Raw genomic sequence first — 21,901 nt, 5'->3', positions numbered from 1 at the left:
AGTAGAGATTAATGTGATTGAGTGATTTAAGATAAGGTTAATTAATTTAGATTTGATCTTTAGAGATTGTTCGTGATTGATTCTATATTACTAAATAACTTGCGCCAGTATGAAAAGTTCTGATCTGTTCAGATTTCTTTCTTTGTGTGAAAGGGTGACGCGAAAATAAACCGATGAAGTGGGGCGAGGGGACGAAAAAAACCAGCGAAGATGGGAGGAGATACCAAAAAAACATGGGAGGTGGGACGAAAAAAAACTTAGAAGCGAGACTACCAACTGCTTCATTAGGAGTAGAGATAACTTGCGTCAGTATGAAAAGTTCTGATCTATTCAGATTTCTTTCGTTGTGTAAGAGGGTGACGCGAAAATAAACCGATGAAGTGGGGGAAGGGGACGAAAAAATATCTACGAAAAAAACCCAGCTAAGGTGGGAGGAGGTACAAGAAAAATCATGGAAGGTGTGATGAAAAAAACCCTGAAAGCGAGACTATCAACTGCTCCATTACGAGTAGAGATTAATGTGATTGAGTGATTTAAGATAAGGTCAATTAATTTAGATTTCATCTTTAGAAATTATTCGTGATTGATTCTATATTACTAAATAATTTGCAGCAGTATGAAAAGTTCTGATATGTTCAGATTTTTTTTATTGTGTGAGAGGGTGATACGAAAATAAACCAATAAAATGAAAGGAGGGGACACATTTTTTTAATGAAAAAACCCAACGAAAATGAGAGGAGGTAAAAAAAACTATGAAAGGTGAGATAAAAAAACCTGAAAGCAAGACTACCAACCTGTTTCGTTAGGAATAGAGATGAGTATCAACAAAGTTACATGCGATTGTTAAAAAAAACCATTTGCCGCCCGCGGGCGGCAAAGTAGGAGCTCCGCTCGGAAACTGCGCAGGAAGGAATACATCTTCGTGGACTTTTCGCGGACCTTTTTGTATGCGGGCGCATTGCGTTGCCCTAAGAGCGAATTGTTCTAAAAAATATATATAACTGCGAACTTGTTCATGGCCCCCTCTCCACTTCCATTCCCCCTTCCTCCACCGGCTCTGCTGGATCTTCGGCGATTCACACCGCCTTATCGCTTCTGGAGATCGCTGGTACGCTGTTTTGTCTGTTGATTGCCGAAGCTTTTTATTTTCCTTCTTTCAACTGTGGTTATACCTATTTCACTTCAATCTTTCTTTTCCCCAGCAAGATTGATATTTGGCCGGGTGGCATGTCGTCGTCGATGTACCCAAAGCGCCGTTCGGCCGTGACTGCGTGCAGCATCAAGCTCCCCTCGGGCCTGACTGCGTGCAGCAGCAAGCGCCCTCGACTCATAGCTGCCGCCGCCATCTCATATCCATCTTCGTGGGCGTCTCTTCAGGCAGATTTAGTTCGCCTGATCGGGTGGAGGGTGTTGGCGAGCGACTTGAGGGACTATGTCCGCTTCCGCGCCGTTTGCCCCCACTGGCGGTCTAGCTCCGTCTGCCCACGCGGCCGTGGTGTTGTCGACCCGCGCTTTCACCCGCGCCGGTGGATGATGCTGCCCGAGGGCCACGGCCTGTATCCTGGCCACGGCAGGCTACATGGGTACATCCGCTTTATCAACCTCTCCACTGGCGCCATCGTCCGTTGCCTGCTCCCGCTTTTCAGAGATCACTGCATCCTCGACTCGGTCGATGGTCTCCTCCTCTTGCAACGGGACGAAGACACCGCCATCCGCCTCCTCCACCCATTCACTGGAGACATTGCAGAGCTGCCGCCACTTGCGACCCTCATGCGTCTTCCTGGAGCCAAGAAAAATGTTGAAATGGTCTGGACGTATCTTAGAAACATCGGTGCCACGTCTGTCAGTGTTAGTGCAGCTGGAGTCATCACTGTCATGATTGTAGTTTATAAGCTATCGATTTTAGCCTTTGCTACCACCAGGGACCATCAATGGAATGTTGCAAGCTGGGTGCTCCCACCAATTGGGAGGCTAATATCATCCCAAGGCAAGCTATACATGATGGATACTTCCACATTTTACACTAGTGGTTCTGGAGACACTCAGATCTTCCAGATCAATCCACCCCAGCATGAAGAGATGGGTTCAGGTTCGTCTTCGATGCCATCAAAGAAGTTGATTGCTACATGCTGGGCTGGCAAAATGCCTGCCCCTCAATACCTGGCAGAATGTGACTCAGAGGTCCTGGTGATTGGGTATAGCGACGGATTTTTTACGCACCCTTTGGTTTACAGACTGTCTGACCTTATCCTTAACGGGCTGTCCCGGTAACTAGTATTGGAGACAATGTTCTGTTTATTGATGAAAGGATTCTGAGTGTCAGCTCTAAGGTTCTGCCTAACATTGTGGGTGACTCCATTGTAACTGTTCATCCCACGGAACTGTATTTGGCAGAACGCCACCTCAATAGTGACACATGGTTACAGGCAGCGGATGGACGTATTGCGAACTGTCATTTATCGAGGCCCTATAGCCTCATTTATCATATCTTCACCTGTTGCCATCGTGCTTCTTGGTGAGCTAATTATTCTGCCTGATTTTGCTGTTCCTTAATCAGAGCCTTTTGTGCTACTTGCTGAGTTAATTGGTTCACCACCTCTGCCTACAGGAACAAAGGAACGATTCTTTACCAGTTTAAGAATCAGAATAATTGGAAAGTGAAGAGAAAGTGGCGCCAGGGGGTAAGTCTGAACTGCAATACTACCTCGATTCTATTGCAGTGGATGCATTTTTGGCTCTTTTTATTTCTGCTCAAGGTTTTTAAGGCGGTAAGGCGTCATAAGGTGATCAACGCCGGCCTTACCGCCCAAGTGCATAAGTCGTAAGGCAGACTAAATGCTAGGGTGCTGTCAGTCCGCCTCACCGCCTAAGTGACGCCTAAGCATCGCCTTAAAAACATGGCTTTTGCTGATGATCCACCACACAGCCTTAATTTAACTCGCCAGCAAAATATTTTTGTGTTATGGAAGTGAAACTGTCCACAATCCAAAATCAGTACACTGGGTTTATTGACCTTCCGTTATCAGATGTATGAAATATTGCCATTCAAAAATTCACACATCTGGATCAGTTGTCCGGGTCTTATTTGCATATAGTTTTCTTGACAAATGCTGAAAAAGAGTGGCACTTTCTTATTAGTGAGGGCCATTATTTTGGCAACTAATGCGATGCAGTTATCCTTTGTGATGCACCTCCAATCAACTTCTGGTTCAGGCAACTTCAGATTTGTTTTCATAAATAAACAATGCAAAGTTATCTGTGAATAGTATCACTGGTCACATCCTTTTGTTATTTTGTACTCTTCACGGAATATGCATTTGTGCTTGAGATCTTGTTAACTTAATTCCATACTGTACCAAATTAGTAGTATTTTCACCAAGGCAAATTTAACAATTTCTTAGTTTCACATTTAGACCAAAACATATTGAGGCAAATTTAGGAGTTATCAATTCTCTATCTAGATACTTGTGCATGTTTTTTCTTCCTTTTTGTTTGATCAAATTGGTTTAGCTTCGCTACATGTTGTCCTTTCGCTAGGCATAAATAATCTGGACCATGGAGGTGATGGCTGGCTATACTCTGCATCTTCACTACTAGGGAAAGGAGAGGTGGTAGTGGCAGATTAATTTTAATATTTTATTTATTTATCATCGTGTTGTTATTGCTTTGATAGAGATCTTTTCTCACTAAGCTCAATTGTTGTACATTCTCTGCATGGCTAAATTATGTGCTTTGTGCTGCACATTTTGTCAGCAAAATGCAATTTTCCTGTTTTTTTTTAATTCTCGCTAAAAAAACATCCAAGTAACTGTTATAGACTTATTGTTGTCACAATATTAGTGATGGCTATAGATAGAGGGACTGTCTGAAATACTGACAACTGATTGTTATTGTATCATCACATGATCAAACACAATAAGGCGCTAGGCAAGGGCGCTCACTCGCGCTATCCACCTGTCCAAATATTGTGCTGATTTTACTGTACAGGACGAGAAAGAAAAAAACGAGCACGCAACTCCCTTCGTACGCAGCGTTCTTTTCCCTTTTCCTCCCATCTAAGCTTACTGCCGCTGCCGTCGCCACCCTCTCCATCTTCTGCCTGAGCTCCACCTCTCAAGCCTCTACTTGCGATGACCACGAGGCCCCGCCCACGCCTAGGGTTCGCGAGGGAGCTCTCCCGCCTCCGCCTCCGCCGGCCATGTCATTCCGATCCGGCGGCTGCACCTCTTGTTCGAGCTCCTCTCCAGCGGCCTCACCACCGCCGCCGATGACAACACATCCCTTCACTTCCTCCCGAGACCTAGCGCCGCCGCAACACTGCAAGCGCAAGCAGAGGTTCTGGAGCCCCTCGATTGTGGAGGAGGAGCCGCGTGTGGACGTCCATGCGCCCGCCGTGCTCAGGGCAACGGATCTGAGGCCTGTGGCGGAGAAGGCCTGCCAGATGTCGGACACGGAGAGGTCCGTGGCGAGCTGCGTGGCGTACGTCGGCATGGAATTGAGGCAGAGGAGCGTGGCCAGGAATGGGAGGGTGGTGTCGATTGTGGAGGACACGGTCAGCAGCTGCGGAAACAGCTCGCGTGAAAGCGCTGCGGCTGACGCCACGGTGCGGGTTCGGCCCGGCGGCCTGAGTTGAACGATGAAGAAACTGCAGAAGGATGAGTCGCTGGGCTGGGACAAGTACATCAAGGAGAACAGCAACATTCTCGGAGGTATAGATTTCTGTTCATTTGGATTTCAGTACATATTTTAGTTTTTTGCACACCTCTTTCATGGTGTGATGTTTCATTGCTGTTGGTAAGAACATTCGCATTGAACTGAAATTCTGTAGAGTGCGGCATTTGTGAATTTCATACCAGCTACGCAGTCTATGAACATTGTGACATAAACGAAACAGTCGGAAGTAGAAATTAGGAATTAATCTTGTGTTACACTGAAGTGGTTCCCTTATGGGTTTTGTGCGTCCTGCTAAATTTGGAGGATCATGAGAAATAAAGTGTATTGTAGTTTAGAAAGAACACTGGCATCATGGTTTTAGTTGGGGTATATAAAAATTTATCAGAAAAGCTGCAGATAATCATATCATAACCTGCATTTTCTAAGTAAGAAAATAAGGATGCACTGATTCTCTACAAGCTCGTGAAAAATGAAAATAGTAACTCAGAAAGTTGAACCAAATAATTTAAACCAGCGAGGTACTCTGTTCATGTTTTTTTTATGAAAACCTTTAAAAGATATCATTACCAGTCTCTGGATTTGCATTTCTTTTTAACTGCCCAGCTCCTAACCATTGTTGCTTTGTAGTGGCCATAGATGGGAACAACTTTTAGTCAGATTTCCTATCGCACACTGAATTAGTCCAATGTATGCGTTTACACCTCTTTTCAACTATGATATACTGCAAAAGTCGAGCGCCGTGACAATTCACCTTTCAGATACTTCGTTGGAGAAATGTATAGCGGCAATTCACTTAGGAGTACAATTGCAGTGGGTAATGACAAGAAGCGACAGCGGGTCTACAACACTATGTTTCATGTGCCTTGGAGATGTGAATGGGTATATATTTCACTTGCAAATATGTTCCCTTCTTGTACCCTATATATTAGATATATTTGTTGGAATTTTAGGGCCATCCTAATTATTTGGAGAGTTAGGGCCATCCTATTTATTTTGAACTTTAGGCCATTCTAAATTATTTGGAATAGTTTGCCAGCATTGCTGGAGATGAATCCAATACACATTAGTTATTGTAATATTATTTCTGGAACCATGTTATCACCACATATTTCTACAGAAATGAATATGATTACATTCAGATCCTTATTAAGATATGGATAGATACAAATGGTATGTTTTTGGCAGCGCTTAATGAATTAACAAAAATAATGCATTAGACAATTCTTTTGAACTTTCCTTCAAAAGGATGAATTTGATTACCACATTCAGAAGATAACCAAATGATTCAGTTTAGTAACTCTAGATGTAGCATATTCTGTAATAACGGGGAGATGTTTGATTGTGATCAATGCTGCAGCTAATTGTAGCAGGATTCTTTGTCTGCTTTGGATTCCTTTCTGTCTTTGCTCACCATTATACCTGCAAGAATTGTGATGACAGTTTGGCGAGTGCTGAACACTAGGTGGGTTCACGATAATGCTGTAAACTCGATGATTTACACATAGATTATGTGCATATTATTTTGTTATGTACAGATTAGTCAGGGTGTGTATTACTGTGGCAGAGGAGCTCCCAACTCACGCCCTAGAGTGCGAGGAGGAAGCAGGGGGTGGTGGCCTGGCATGGAACGCGTCAAAATCCCTTGCCGCGCGGGGCGCAGAAATGGGAGAGGATGCCGGTAGGAAGCATGAGCAGCTTGACGGCAGGAAGCAGCAGCTCGCTGATTCGTAGGTATACTCAGATCGTTGCTCCCCCCCCCCCCCTTCCTCCCTCCCTCTCTTGATGTTCAAGTCTTTCGATGGGATCTAGCACGGTTGAATCTCAATCGTCTTCTCTATTTTGATCTGCCGCCACCAACCTCGGGCAGGGATCTCTATTGAATGAAACCACGATTGACGACGATGCATGTAACCAGCCAGCTCCATCTCTTTCCTTCTCTTCCACTATTTCTCTATCCCTTTGCTCTTTCTCCTTCCTTTCACCCCTCCGGAAGCTATTTCTTCTGCGGAAGCAGCAAACCATGGATGATTTCGGTGCTGATAGGGTTTGGAGCAGCAACCCATGGAGATATGCAATGGAGTTTGGCAAAGGGTGCTTGATCTTGCTTTAATATAAATCCTTTTTGTTTGATGTGCACCTTAGTGCAGAGAATTTGATCTCTGTGATTGGTTATCATGTGTTCATCACTTAGCAGCACTGGGGTGTTTTTTGCGGGAAAGGAGTAGTAATTTTATTATTCTTAGCATTGCTCAATGCTTTGCTATATGCATGTTTGGTTGGTAACGATATATGATGGTTACCAGTCATGTCCTAACTGATTCAGGCAAAGGAGAAACACTGTTTGTAAATAATTCAAAGCTTCATTCTTTTTTACTTATGTTTAAAAAATACTTATATACTATTTGCAGTTCCATCTGCTTCTCATAGTTCCTGCAATCTACAAGTTCAACTTGTGCTAGAGGCTTCAGTTCTTATAACATATGGTGCTCGATTTATCATCATGTATATTATAGACATAAAATGCTGCACCGAATGCATTGTGCTCTTGCATATTGTTATTGTGTTTATTCCTATCAGCTAAGATAAATATCATAACTCTTGAAGTTTTCACTATTAGTTTTTTTACAGATTCCTGAAGCTTTACAGGCCGGCCTCGCCAATGTAGTTGAAGTAGCTCAACATCGTGTAGCTACATTGTCATGGTAGTAATCTTTGCCTATTGGTGATTTAATAGAGCTAGCTGTTTGCTAGTGTACATTAAAATGCTAATTTTACACCTGTTGATGTATATGTCATCATAGTTGGAATTTCAGAACCAGTTTTGATTTATGAAAAATTGTAGGTTGCCATAGTTTTAATGGCAAATTCTCTTTCCTGTTTTCACGAGTAATAATGCCATATGCTCTCCTTATTATGCTACTATATATATCGTTTGATTAAATATTCAGAAATAACTTAAAACGTCTCCATGCCCCAAGGCAACAGAAGGTTTCTGTGGTATTCAGAAACATATTTACGAAGACCTCATATTAAATATCTGTGTTTGATTGCTGCAATTTTTATCCACTTCACTGGTAAATGTAAATTTAGGCTTATTTGTCCAGGATTTAGGCTACTGGGGTTGCGATACAATGTGATCTGTTGACACTCTTTTGTCTACGTAGGTCTGTAGTAAAATTTTCAAGACAATGCTTGCTAATTTGGTAAAGCTCTGCACCTTTTAGAGGGTAACATTCTGTAGTTCGTTTTATATCAATAATATATTAACTTGGTGTTTTCCTGGTTAATTTACACAGAGGAAACTTCTAATGAACTGCAGAAGGTGTTATCAACAAAATATCCAAAAAGACATTGTGAGGCTTTAATCCGATGGACTGTCAAACAGAGTCAATTTCACGGTTAAAACATTCACAAGGAGATTTATTAAATGGAATTGGAAATGAAAAGGGTGTGGAATGCCAAAGTGATATCTATGTTTGTTATAAGCTTCCCTGTGGAGGTTCACTGGAACTTAATGTAATGTAAGCAGCCAACTATTTTCCTCAGTCACTGTCATACTAAATGCATGTTTTATCCTGTTGTAATACACATATTGATCTTCTACTTCTTTTCTGATAAAACTGGGAATCATACTATTCTCTTTCTGTCCAGTAAGCCCCACTGATTAGAAACTAGAAAGGTTGGCTACAATTCCTTAGTTGTGACGTATCTGTTAATAAAAATGTTGTATGTTCACCTGTAAACATATCCAAGATTTTCCATGGTTGATTGAGATGACGCTGGAGTTCTTAGGAGCTTCAATAATACATGTATTTTGCTTTGTTTATCACAATGTATTATATCAGTGGTTATTTTGGAAAAACTTCTGGACCTTTTGGCAGCTGAACTGAAACCATCTGTCATAGTAATAGCTACAAGATTTCATTACTACATGCTGGGAATATGAAAATGAACTGTGGTTATTCACTTATTCTAACATAATCAGTCACACTGAGTTTTTTTTTTGCATGCGTGTGACACCAATATACTTCTATTCTTAGTAGTGGGTTCTTCTGAAGGATAATTTCCTTCTCATACTATTGCTGGAATGATCAAAATATGTGCTCTCAGAGTCATTGTTCTTAAGTACCAGCATGAATATGACAGTGCGGTGCAATACGGTGCTGATCGATGGTGGTCGGCGAGGCGGCGGGAGGCGCTGCCGCCGACTGATACGGTGGCAGGCAGATAAAATGTAAGTGACGCCGTCATTTGGCCCCTCTTTTCTTGCTTCTGCCTCTTCCTATAGTCATGTTTCCTGTTCTCGCCTAGCTGTTCCTATAGTCATGTTTCCTGTTCTCGTCAGATGCCGTTCAACTGCATTTCCCAGCGGGGGCCTCTTCAGGGGCTGATCTAGCATCAGCCCGCATGGGAGGAGAGGCGGCTCTCATGGATTAGGATGTGGCACACCAGGGGTGTGTTTGGTTCCTTGCTCCGCATCTGGCTCGCACCCACCGTGCATTATTCTCGATGCTTGGTAGCCTGCACGTCTAATTGAGCCAGGCCCAACGCATGCAAAAAGAGCCCCCCCAGCGAGGCTCGCTCGAAACGCAGGTTTCGGGCGTTTCCGCGAGCCAGCACCCGCCGCCGCACGCGTGCCTGCACCCACGCGAGCAAGGGGATAGGGTTTCTCTCCTTGCAGCTTAGACCCGACTCATTCACGCCGCTCTCCTCGCAACCCTCCCGCGACAACGGTGGATCTCGCAGCCCCGTCACCTCTGTCGACATCGCCGGCAGCCATCCTCGCCGCTGCGGCGCCTCCTCCCCTCCCTCTCCCTGTCTCCCATCCGCCCCCATCCCTCTCTTCTCCCTCCCCCCCCATCCCCATCTCTCTGCCGCTCGCGCTCCACTTGTGGTGCCTGTTCTTCGATGCGGATGCATGAAGCGGCGGCCTCTGGTCGGGGACAGGAAAGAGGGTCTTCTCTTCCAGCTGGGTGTGGCTAGCACCAATGTGTTCTTTTCCCATAGCCTCCCCTCCTTTTTTATGTAGGTTCAGATATGTCACCAACCTCCTTTTTCTCCTATGGATTATGGCTGGGTAGTTTTTATATTACGTAAGGTTGGTCATTAGCATGGATATGTGTGATATGTCCAGAACACTTTGCTAGCTTATGGAAATTAAGAAATCAGTAGGTAGACAAAATATTTATGCAAATGGTACAAATAGTATGAATAATTTGTGCATATATATTTTGTTTTGATGATACAAACGATGTCAATATTATCAGTGCCCATGCCTTTATTAATTTATAAATCTGTGCTGAATTTATATAGATGGATGACAATGGCAAGACCCAAGATACTCTGATAGTGCAAGCTGCTGGTTTGGTTGCTATTTTGTGTGCCTATATGGCCACGATAACTACAAGGGCTAGGATTAGAAACTATCATGCTCCAGTCCGTTACGTTATGCTTGAGAGAGACGTAGCTAGGTTGTCCAATCTACGTTTTATATGAAACCAATGACATAAATTGTCATGACCTATTAAGGATGAACAGGGCCCCATTTTATACCTTGTATAACTTGTTTCGTGATCGAAAATTGTTGGAAGACAACATTCATATTGCATTGAGGAGCAGCTTGCGATGTTCCTTCTTGTAGTTGGGCACAACCATAGGTTTAGGGCAATGAAATCCATATTTAGGAGGTCAATTGAAGTAATCAGTCAATACTTCAAGGCAGTTTTATATGCAATTGGGGAGTTGTGTGATGAGATGACCCAACTCCCATCCAATGAAGTTCATCCAAAAATTCTACATAGTAGGCGCTTCTATCCCTACTTTAAGGTAATATATCAACATTTAGAATTATGTGGACATGCCGAATAACCCATATTTTACAAAATATACCTCACCTCTTTTCTTAGGACTGTGTTGGTGCAATTGATGGCACCCATGTTCTTGCCAATGTACCGGCTGCTATTGCCTCACCACCCTTACCCACCACAAGTCAAAATCGTCCCAGCTTGCTGCATTCTTCATAATTGGATACTTCAGTGGGGAGAGGATGAGTTCGTACCACCTGTGCACTCTTGGACTGGGAATCCAGTGTCGGATGGTGTGATTGAATAGAACATGATAATAGAACTTGGTCACAAACTAGAGATGGTTGGGCTGGGCATATGTTTGCCAATGGGGACAATTCATCTAGTGACCCTTAGTGATTTTGGTGTATTGAAGACTTATAGGTTAAGAGACTAATGTGTTTGTTAGTGTACACAGGTCTATAAGTCTACGAGGAGTTTGATATTCACGATGAAAGACGGTCCCTAAAAATGAATGTCTTCAGTTGAAGACTTTGGTTTTCTTGAAGACTTTGAAAGTGAGGAAATTGGTGTGACCTTGAAGACTTGATATTCATGCGAGGATTATGAAGCGTGAAGACTTTTGTTTTCGTAGTTTCATTTTCTCTTTCTCGAGTCATAGGAAACACCGGACTGTTAAAGCGGTCGAGGTAAAACTAAGGAAAAGTTTCCAAGTGATGCTCATCTCAAAATCGTACACCTACCCAATCCTTTCGAGTGAAGCCAATGGAAATCTCGTACAGTTTAGTCAATTTCGTCAGTGACAGAGACGAAGATCTTCTGTTCTTTGAGGAATTTGTTCTGGCTGAGGAGTTAGGAATTCGCTAGTGCGGATTACCTACAAGTGAGGAACATGATAACCCTAAGGAATTTGATACTCAAATTTTCGATCGTTGCTGTGCTACGTGCCACCTGTCCCAAAATATCTACCCACCTAACGGTCATATCATTGAAGGGCATTTATGTCTTATTATGTCGGGCTGCTCCCTAGGCTATAAATAGCCACCCCCTACAACCACTAGTGGGTTGGCTGCTCCGAGAGAAACTGACACTTGTCATTGAGAGCATCCCATCCTCCGAGGACTTTTGAGCAAAAATTATCAAGTGAGGAAAACCCAAACCCAAACACCTACAGACCCAAAGTGATTGAGCATCACTGAAGAGATTGTTCCTGTGTGGAACCGACGCTTGTTACCTTTAAGGACTGTGCATCCTCCTGACGGTTAGGCGTCATGGTCTAGAGTATCCAAGAGGAAATTGTGGATCGTTGAGTGATCGAGTATGTGAAGGTTTGGAAGTCACCTGAAGACTTACCACGAGTGATTGGGCAAGGTCTGTGTGATCTTAGCTCAAGGAGAATACAGTGAGGACTGTGTGTCCGGGACTGTATGTCCTCAGGTTTAAATACCTAGCTGCTCCAACCAGACGTAAGACTGTCACAGCAGTTGAAACTGTCTACCAAATCATCGTCTTCACCAAGCTACCGGTTCTATTTCCTCTATCCTTTCATTTCCTCATTCATGTGTTGATGAACTTGACCGTTACCGTTTGAAGACTGTGACTGAAGACTTTCTTAATTTTCTCAATCCTATTTCTTTAGCCACTTTGTCTTCAGTCTGCTTATCCTGTTTACACGCTACTTGTGCTCTGCGTATGTTTTATTTCATCATGATGACTATGCTTCTGCTCTGTTATGCATGCACCTGAGTACTTATTCCGCTGCCTGTAGTTCGTGACTTAGGAAATTTCTCAAGTTGAGTTTCCTCACCGATGAATTTGTAAAAATCACCTATTCACCCCCCTTTAGTCGATATAACGCACTTCCACACGTGTGTAGAGCTCAAGTGTCGGGTTGGCATGTTTGCCATTAGTTCTGTATTATGAATAATTCTACTGTGTAATGCTCAAGTGTAGAGCTCAATTCTATGTTGTAATACATTATGAATAATTGTCGTGTACCCAAATTGAAACATTTATGTATTATGTACTCTCTTACGTTGCTGTTTGAGCCCCACTTCAATTCTGTTTATGGTTCTTTATATTTCTGTTGGTGCTCCACTTTAGACTTGATATAAATTTTAATTCTGTTGGTGCTCCTTTTGGTTGTTCTGTATAGGATTGATGGCTGAGATGGCGGCTGATGGTGGGCATGGTGGTGGGAATCACCCATTGCGCTGGACATCTTCAATGTCTCTGGGTTCATGCTACGTCGATTTGTAGAGCTCATTGCTGGTGGAGTGAAGGCGGACAAGGGCTTTAAGGAGGTGCACCTAAATCAGGTGGCTAAGAATTGTAGTGACCACTTTGGTCTTTCCATAACCAGGACCCAAGTGTACAACCATCTCCGCAAGTGGCGTGCTAGGTGAGTGGAGATAAGTAAGCTCCGAGACATTAGCGGGTCACTTTGGGATGATACCAACTATGTCATATCGCTGGAGGAAGAGCACTACCTGGGTCATATCAAGGTTTGTACATAACCACACTTCATGTTTGACCATCCCAGAGAATTACTTATGCTCAAAGAACTAGATTTTACTAGCTTTTAATCCTTCAGTAGCTATTTGACTAACCTTTTCATAACCACACTTCATGTAGGACCATCCCAAAGATGTTGAGTACCTCAATGTGCCTTTAGGGAATTATGTTTAGATGCTTGCTATCTCTCGGAGTGGTATTGCTACAGGAAGGTATGCAATAATGACATCTCATCAGGCTCTTGGGGTTCCTTCAATGGTAGAAGCCTCCCCATCATTTGTAAACCTCGAAGGTTGTGGTTCTGAATTTGTTGATGGGAATGAACCTGGCTCGAGTGCTACCGTTGTTGCTCATGGGGAAGATGCTGTTGCTGCTGCTCATGGGAATGAACCATATAAGGATGCTTCTAGCTCCACTGGCAAAAGGAAGAGGGCTAGCTTGATGAGTGAATAAGTTTTGGTCATGAGCAACATGTCCGATGCAGTCCGTGAAGTTGCTATTGCCATCAAGTCCATTGGAGAGGCACATCCTGAACTTTACAATTCTATCATGGAGCTCCCTGGTTTTACCGAGGATGATCTATTGATTGTCTTGGATTATCTCAATGAGAACGCCAACAGGGCTAGGAGCCACTCATTTGTGCAGATATCGGAGACTCGTCGCATTCGTTGGGTCATTCACCACCTCTCCAAGTTCAGTGGTGGAGTGTTCGTGCCCAAGGATGGAGTGTGAACAAATATGTGCTAATTCACACCAAGCTGACCATATTTTATTGTATTTGGTCAGAAAAACCATGCCCCTATATATGTGATGTATGGAATGTAACATGGACCTTATGTTATGTTTCTTTGTTGGACTGTAATATGGACAATATGGATTTCTGGCTATCTAATATGCGAACTCTAGGATGTACTGGACTGTAATATGACCATATAGATTTGTGGCTCTATATATGTGAACTTTCAAGATGTACTTGCACTGGATACTTGATTTATGTGCACTCTGTGATCCTGGTACATTTTTTTAGCTATTTTATGCCATAAATTGCTTATATGTGACCCTGGTACATTTTTTAGCTATTTTGTGCCATAAGCTACTTATTTGTATATAAACTGTTTATATACTTACACAAACAGTCAACATGTTGTTGAAATTTTGTTTCTTTTACCAAAATCATCTGTCATTTTGAAGACATGTGATTATATTTTGACTAAATGTTGGATACTTGTGAACATATTCTTTTATTACTTGAATCAGCAAATGTATTTGAAATAATCTTCTGTTTATTTTACATACAAGTACATGCACACTAGAATTAGATTCCACATCACACAACCTACTAAACAACATATGTTGTATGCTGCATTCCTCATACAACCCAGATGTAACATATCATGCAGCACACTAAACACATGAATTTGTTGTATTTTTGAATCTTTTGGTGGTTTATATTAACAAGTATCATTCATTCTGTAACTTTTGAACCACCGATATTTTTTGTACTCAGTTCTCTAGACTGTAAAATTGCTGCTTTTGTGTCCTGTGTTTCTTTTTCAAGGAGCAACATGATGCTCTTAGTGTTATTATAGTGCTATCCATTGGCATGTGCTATCCGCATAGAAAAAGGATTCATTCTCCGAATCTGTTGCTGTGGCGCAGCTCTGTCTTTAGTGTTCCGGTTAGCAACTCTCATGTAATTTGAGTTTGATGGAATAACACCACGTAGTAGAGCCAGGAAAATGGAGTCCTACTAACACCTGGTCTTATTCTGCACATCCCCCACCCGATCGTCGCCGCCCCTTCCCTCCCCGCTTTCTACCGCGGCAGCGGCGTGGGAGCGCCGCCGCCCCTCCCCTCTTCGCCTTCTACCGTGGCAGTGGCCTGGGAGCAACACCGCCCTTCCCCTCCCCGCCTTCTACCGCGACAGCGGCCTGGGAGCGCCGCCGCCCCTCCCTACCCCGCCTTCTTCTACGACAGTGGCCTGGGAGCGATGCCGCCCCTCCCCTCCCCGCTTTCTCCCGCGGTGGCGGCCTGGGAGCGCCGCCGCCACTCCCCTCCCATCCTTCTCCCGCGGTGGCGGCCGGCAACGACGCCGCCCCTCCCCTTGTGACCTTCTTCCGCGGCAGCGGCCAAGCAGCGCCGCCGCCCATCGCCTCTCGGCCTTCTTTCGCGGTAGCAACCAAGCATCGCCTCCCCCGCTCGCATATCGGCCTTCTTCCGCGGCAGCAGCTTGGTAGTGCCACCGCCGATCTCCTCCGGGCATTCTTCCATGGTGTTGAGCGGTGCGTCTTCAATTACCTCTCCTTCATCAGATGTGGATTGGTGCTGCCTCGACATAACACTAATTCGAGGAAGGAGGACTGTCGGCAAGGTTCCTTCATCCACGACAGCTTCTTGGATGAAGGATGCGACGACCTTCAGCGCCAATCCTCCGTCTCCACTCACCTTGAGCAACATCCAGAACGCTCATGAACTTCTGAAGGGCAAGTGGACTGCACGGCTGAACGCAGAAGTGGTGCAAACGGACAAGAAGGGAACTTACTTCTGCAAACGCAAGAAAGCACTACAACACGAGGTAAGCAGTACACTTCCTCATCTCTCTCAGTTTACTAATTCCAGACAAAGCAGTACATGAAGTACAACAGTCCAGTACGCCTCCAAAAACAATGCAATGCGGTTACTTCAGTTCATCGTGATTAAAATTGCAGTGCAGTTGCTCGATTGGCAGTATGGTTGTATAGGTTCACTATGGATAATGATGCAGTGCGGTTACTTCACTTCACCCCGCGGGATGATGTAGTCTGCGCGCATTAGTTCATAGTACCCTTTTAAACACAATGCAATTCGTATGATTCAGTTCATTTTACCTGATAATGCAGCTCTGCCGTTTTGTGCAGGAAATGACGTTCAATAGGTACAAAATGCCGTGCATAATTGACAACCCAGGGACCATCAACTTTTAGAAGAGTCGAGCTTCTTCCGGAAGAGACACTAGCTGGGTTACCCTTGAGATTCCTTGAGGATTCTTTACGACAACAAACAGGGTGCAATACTCTTCGGAAGAAGATTTTTTCCAGGAAGAAGAGGTAGTCGAAGATGGCGACGACGTCACCTTCATGTGGGAGGGAACTCACCGACATGATGATGAAGATGATGACGATGAAGATTAGCCAATAAGAGCATCTCCAACAGACGCCCAATATTAGCGCCGCGCCCAAAAAATCGCAAGTTTAGCGCGCGCGGAGTTGAAAATAGCACTCCAGCGGAGGCTGCATAATAGAGCATGCTGTAAAAACCGTTCAGCGCACCGGACGAAACTGGATCGCGAGCTGCATATTTAGCGCTTGAGCTCCAGCGCGCTGAACTTTTCACGCACGTGAAAAGTGTCCCGTGCGTCCAGAGCCGCCATTGGCCTCCTCATATGCGTGCGCCAGCTTGCCAGCCGGCCACGGGCGGGGCGGACCGCGGCCACGGCCATGGCGGCGGCGGGGTGGGGAGGAGCGCAGGCGTGGCCAGGGCCACGGGGGCGGCGGGCCGGGAGGAGCGCAGGCGCGAGCTCGACCACGATGGCGGCGGGGCGGACCGCGGCCATGGCCACGGCGGCGGCGGGGCGGGGAGGAGCGCAGGCGCGGCCAAGGCCACGGGGGCGGCGGGCTGGGAGGAGCGCAGGTGCGAGCCCGGCCATGACGGCGGCGGGGCGGGGCGCGGGCCACCAGCGGCACCGCGCGGGCGCGGCCACGGCCGCGACGGCGGCAGGGCGCGGGCCACGGCCACGGCGGTGGCGGGGCGGGGAGGAGCGCGGGCGCAGGCCCGGCCATGACGGCGGCAGGGCGCGGGCGCGGGCCACGGCCACGGCCACGAGCGGCACCGTGCGGGCGCGGCAGGCCGCGGCCACGACCACGAGCGGGAGCGCGCGGGCACGCCGGGCCGCGGCCACGACCACGAGCGGGAGCACGCGGGCACGGCGGGCCGCGGCCACGGCCACGAGTGGGAGGGCGCGGGCGCGGCCACTGCGGTGGCGGGGCGGGCACGACCACGGCCACAACGGTGGCGGGGCTGGGAGGAGCGCGGCCATGGCCACGGCGGCACGACCATGACGAGGCGGAGCGCGCCCACGGCCACGGGCGGCACGGCCACGACGAGGCAGAGCGCGGACGCGGCCACGGCGGGGCGAGCTAGGTACGGGCGCGCGTGGTAAATTTTGGGCGCCTATTGGAGTTGCTATTGTTACTAGCTGGGCAGTATATTTTTGGGCCTCTGCTGAAGATACTCGGTCGTCCGGCGCGCTAAAATGCTATTTTGGCGCTGTAAAAGAAATTTAGCGCGCGGCTACGTAGGGCGTGTGTTGGAGATGCTCTTAGTTCTCAACCCAGAGTACAAGCATGAGTTCACTACATTTGGACAGCATGTCCGAACAAACAATGATAATGCTGTTGACCATGATGTTGCAGAAGATGATGATTATGATGATGTGCCGCCGCTCCAATATTTTCAAACCAATCCAGTGAGATATCACCACAACACTAGATTACCACTGCGTCCACCTGCTGCACCACAAAACAGAGCTCAACATGCACCTACTGCACGACAAAACAGAGCTCAGTGTGCACATGCTGCACCAAAAACATAGCTCCGAGTGCACCTGCTGCATCAACTTCAATACCGCGACCACCAAGGGTGCCTCGGTCGGAAGTCAACGGCAGGTACAAGTCCTCCTCACTATTGCCACCGCGAGATACTCAACTACACAGATATGCTATAAGCCCACCATGTCCAATACAACCCGGCGAGCTACAAATGCCATCGGATGAACGACATTACACACATGTAATTTTATGTCCTGAAAAATAATAATATTTGCAGTCCATTCAGATAACATTGCAGTGCACATTGACATTTCCTGTGAAGTTTGGCCTAACATGTAATACAGTCGACTCTTCCGAAAACTTAGTAACATTACAGTGCTTTCTTAACTCGTATGTAGTCCTCGTATTTAAACAGAACATTACACTTTGTCTCATAGAGCACTTCACTTGATGCAGGATAAAAACATGCCGCCAAACCTCATACCTACTGCTGGAATGAAGTTCACCTCGTACGACAATGCATGGGACTTTTACAACACATATGCAAGATATGCAAGGTTTGGCATACGCAAGAGGGCAAAACACAAGATGGATACCTACATTGTATGCTCAAGAGAAGGGACGCACAAACAGACTGTGGCAGGTTATGACCGGAAACGTGAGAAGACATCAAAAAGGATTGGCTGCAAGGCAAGAATTAGAGTCAAAAAGAGGAGGAATGGGAGTTTTGTGATAGAAATGATTGAGCTCAACCACAATCACAAGATGCTAGAAAGCCCGGGATGCTTTTGCACATGCGCTCACACAAAAGAGATGATCCTTTGATTGACCAGTTGGTGAAGGACATGCAGCTGGACAACCACACACACGCACAGATGATGTCAACGCTGTCGTGTATGTCTGGTGGTCTGCAGTTCATGGGACATACTAGCCGTGACTGGGTCAACATGTAAGCACGTCACATAGCATATCGCTTGAGCATTCCGTGGGTAATTATTTCCTGTTTGATAAGATGAGTTTGCATTGTGTTTGAAATGCAGGAAATAGAAGTTTGCTAGAGAAGAGTCTCAAGATGACGTCAAGAAACTTCTGGATTTCTTTGAGAAGATGTAGAAGATCAACCCAGAGTTCTTTTATGATTACGACATCGGTGCACATAATCGTGTAAGAAACATATTTTGGGCCAACACAAGTTGCAAAGGATCGTATGAAGATTTTGGAGACTGCATTACATTTGACACGACATATAAAACTAACAAATTCCACATGCCACTGGGAGTCTTCATGGGAGTGAACCATCATCTACAGAGCACCATATTTTTTGTCTCCCTTGTGCGTGATGAAACGATACCGTCGTTCGAGTGGGTTTTCAAAACATTCTTGAGGTGTATGAACTACAAGCCACCAATCTGCATGCTTACGGCTACATTACAAACACATGTATTCTTACATCTGTTTGGTCCACTTCTATTTCTTCCATTTTTTTACACATAAAAAACTTAATAAAAAACACTACTTGTGCCTCTTAATTAGACCAATGTTCTTTGATGAAGGCAACATTAAAAACTAGCCTCCCGGATACAGTACATAAGTTGTGTCGGTGGTGATGTGGTCACTTATTATAGGTAGGGTCAAGGGCCCATCATTTGGGACCCACATGGGGCCCATCACCATCATAGGTAGGTCCCTGGACCAAGCCGGCATTCAGATGCATACATCAGGAGGATCACTCGGATGACTCTACAACACTCGTACAACCACACGTCACTCGGCAGACGACCGACCACTCGTACTTACATGGTAAGAAGACGTCGTGGGAGCTGCAATGGTCGAGGGATCCTAAGTTGTCCATTAAACAGAGTTATAACTACCGTTACCTGTAACTACTGTAGTATAGGCTCATTACACTAGTAACTGCCTCATTCAATGGCATTAATTGCCCCGACGGCGTGGGAGACATGGAGTTGCAGCGCACTCTATATAAGCCGCACCCCTCTCCATAGTCGGGCACGTTAAACCTTGTAATCCTATCCATCAAATCAAAGCAAGCCTCAAGGCACGAGACATAGGGCTTTTACCTCCACCGAGTGAGGGGCCTGAACTCGTTAAACACTGTGTGTTACACCTACGCCGTAGCTAGTCTCTGCCCCTTATTCGTACCCATAGTACCCATTGTCAGGATCATAACCCCGATAGTTGGCGCCCACCTTGGGGCTAGGCGTCTAGCGAAATTTCACGGTGTAGGTGGATTCCTTCATCATCATTATCATGTCAGTCGGCAGTGAAATCCGCTTTGGGATGATCTCCTTCATCGTCGATGACTCAGCATGGCTGCATGAGGCCCCGCACTACAATAAAAAGATACACCCGTGACATTTTGGGCCAAACGAATTTTTTTTTCTGTCATGCTTATGACACTTCTACGACGATAATGTGACAAAATCCGGTATCATCATAGATGTGGTGGGCTCCTATTTCTATGACAAAAAATCATGACAGAAAATGGGATTTTTGTCCTGGGCGGGTTGGAGACGTAGCTGCATGACATTCTTTCGGCCTTCCATGACGGAAAAAACCGTGGTAGAAGTGAGGGCGAGGAAAATATCGGGGAGTTACCGGTTACGGTGTGTGGTAGGGGCTGAGCGATGCACGGAGGTTTGCGTGTTTCTCTCGTACACGTACACGCATATGTGCGAGGCGTTGGGCTCTAACTGAATCCGAGCGATTGCACTAGCTACGTTACTAAACCTGAGCGATCGATCCCTTGGCTGTTAACTGAACCTGAGCGATTCCTTTGCTACTACTTCTAACTGAAGCCGATCGAACTTGCTGCCTCTTGATGAACAGTGAATGTTGTTGGGGGTTGGATGAACAGTTCCCGGTGTGGGTTGGATGAATAGCACCCCGTGGTAGGAGAGGCCGTTGCCGCTGGATAAATAGGACCCCGATTGAGGCGGTTGGGGGTGGATGAACATGACCCTGTGGAGGGCTGGTTGAACAGTAGCCAGTGGAGGCTGGATGAATAGGAGCCCGTGGAGGGCTGGTTGAACAGTAGCCGGTGGAGGCTGGATGAACAGGAGCCCATGGATGAACAGTAGCTGGTGGAGGCAGGAGGAAGACGCCGTGGATGAACAGTCGCAGGTGGAGGCTGGAGGAGGTCGACGGTGGATGAACAGTAGCCCATGGAGGCTGGAGGGAGGCAGTAGACGGTGGATGAACAGTAGCCTGTGGAACAAATTTTGCGGTACGCCACACCCCTCCCGATGAACAGGACCCTGTTTCGACCGTAGGAGGTTGAAGAGAAGTCCGTTTCCTCCGTTTTGCGGTACGCCACACCCCTCCCAATCAACAGGACCCCGTTTCGACCGTAGGAGGTCAAAGAGAAGTCCGTTTCCTCTGTTTTGCGGTACGCCAGACCCCTCCCGATGAACAAGATCCTGTTTTGACCGTAGGCGGTCGAATAGAAGGCCGTTTCCTTTGTTGTGTGGTACGCCAGGCCACGTTTCGACTGTTCCGTCCAAGCCGGTTGGCTCCCGATGAACATGTCGCATTCCGTTGCCTCCCTGATGAACGCGACACAGTTTCTCCGTTCCGACCCAGCCGGTTGGCTGCCGATGAACAGGACGCCGTCGCTGCTCTCCACTGCCTTTCCATGTAAACGAGCCCTGGCCGTACTATGCGCGAGTAGGCGTTCGAGGCCGCGCCCGTATGTACGTGCGTGACCGTATTTACTTTCTTGCACCATGGCTATACGTACGTGTACACGATATATACGGGGCTGCGTGACATGCTACGTTCGCGCCTCTACTATGTCACGTGCCCTTCTTTACTCGGCCACGCACTGGTACGCGTCGATGCTATACAAACAATATTTAACCCCTTTCCATGACGACATTTGGAACCGTCGCCAAGTGAGTGTGGGCGATAGGGGGGTCCTTCCCACACGACCCAGAAACTGTCAGGGACAGGCCCTCCTGGGACACAGACTGGGGCAAAATGAGCTCGTGTGCGATTAGGCGAGGCATAGAAACCCAATCATTTCTTTTCGTATGTACATCCCACATGGTGAATCCCAGAAAAACATTTCCGTTCGTATATACATCTGTCGGTGTACTAGAGTAGGGGTACCCTAGTATCCCGAACTCGTGCACGGGCAGTTGCAGCGCCCCGCGGCAAGGCTTGCCGCGTGACCGCCAAGACCCTCCGTGGCTCCCTCGAAGTCCATTCAAGAACAAAGTACTCAAACCAAGGCCCCGGCAAGAGGAGCTTGCCGGGAAGGCCAACCAAGGCCCCGGCAAGAGGAGCTTGCCGGGAAGGCCAACC

The 21,901-nt window shown here is 46.4% G+C and overlaps 1 pseudogene; it reads left to right on the top strand.

The window, feature by feature from the left end:
* Positions 1-929: 929 nt before the first annotated feature.
* LOC123061835 (uncharacterized) lies at positions 930-13,960 on the top strand (annotated as a pseudogene).
* Positions 13,961-21,901: the final 7,941 nt, after the last annotated feature.

The sequence above is a fragment of the Triticum aestivum genome, chromosome 3A, assembly GCF_018294505.1.
Source record: "Triticum aestivum cultivar Chinese Spring chromosome 3A, IWGSC CS RefSeq v2.1, whole genome shotgun sequence".
Lineage (NCBI taxonomy): Eukaryota > Viridiplantae > Streptophyta > Magnoliopsida > Poales > Poaceae > Triticum > Triticum aestivum.
Note: the sequence above shows the minus strand (reverse complement) of the source record. Positions and strands in the feature narration are given on the sequence as shown.